Below are 1,188 nucleotides of genomic sequence, written 5' to 3'. Positions count from 1 at the left end.
GACTTTAGGCCAGGCAGGGAGCATTGAGTTGCATTGTGGGTCGCACGTTGCACGCCTCCTCAATAAACTGCCACCTGAAAGACGGGCCGATTTCCGCCGCCACATGTTACATCGGCCTGGGGTGACATACTCATTGGTAGATCTGGCAGAATGGCTGAAATATGAGTCTTGGTGCCAAAGCTATGATGATCAAACTGCCAAGGGAGAAAGCCGAGCTAAACGAGATTCCAGAGTAGCTCCACGAACATGCCGAACCACTGCCACTGTACTGACTGGGTCTGGAAATAGTGCTGATGTGAGAGCCACTGCGTATTCTCCTGCCAACGTTGATGAGAAAGCTAAAGGTAGGCCCATGGTATATTGCTCTTACTGTCAGAACTCCGAACATGCTTTCAGTCAGTGCCCCAAAATTCCAACCCTCACCAAAGATCAGCTCTCAGAGTGGATACGAGCCAATAGGAGATGCTGGCGTTGTGGTCTTGCCCATCAGGCTGCCCATTGTGGTCTAAAGAAACCATGTCCACTTTGTCAGAGGAAGCATCTACGAATCATCCATGAAGTAAATGAGAGGCCGGTCAAAGAGGCATCCAAAACTGAGGCTTGCTTAGTCAGCTCAGCGACACAGACACTGTACCTGAACAAACCAGTCAGCAGTAATAAAGTTTTGCTCAAGGTTGTCAGAGTACTCCTACATCATGGCAATTGCACATTAGACACATTCGCAATCCTGGATGACGGTTCTGAGCGTACAATGCTTCTGCCAGAAGCAGCACAGAAACTTGGCTTGAGAGGTACTGAAGAAAGCTTAGCTCTGAGAACAATCCGTTATGATGTGCAAACCCTTAAGGGGGCTTCAGTCTCATTCCACATTTCTCCATACTCCAATCCGAAGAAGCGATATCTCATATCCAGAGCCTTTACTGCGCCACAGCTTGATCTCATTGACCACTCGTACCCAATTTTCAAGCTGCAGAAGCAGTACAAACACTTGGCTGGATTACCATTACAGTGCTTTGAAAGGGCTAAACCTCTCATCCTTGTTGGTGCCGATCAAACTCACATGATCTCACCAATTGAGCCGGTAAGACTTGGTCCACCGGGTGGTCCCGCTGCAATAAGAACCAAACTAGGCTGGACATTGCAGGGCCCTACCAGCCTGTTGGAGCAGCGACTCAAGCCGAAAGAGTG

The sequence above is a fragment of the Sinocyclocheilus anshuiensis genome, unplaced genomic scaffold, assembly GCF_001515605.1.
Source record: "Sinocyclocheilus anshuiensis isolate Anshui unplaced genomic scaffold, SAMN03320099.WGS_v1.1 scaffold1795, whole genome shotgun sequence".
NCBI lineage: Eukaryota > Metazoa > Chordata > Actinopteri > Cypriniformes > Cyprinidae > Sinocyclocheilus > Sinocyclocheilus anshuiensis.
This window is presented reverse-complemented; position numbering follows the sequence as displayed.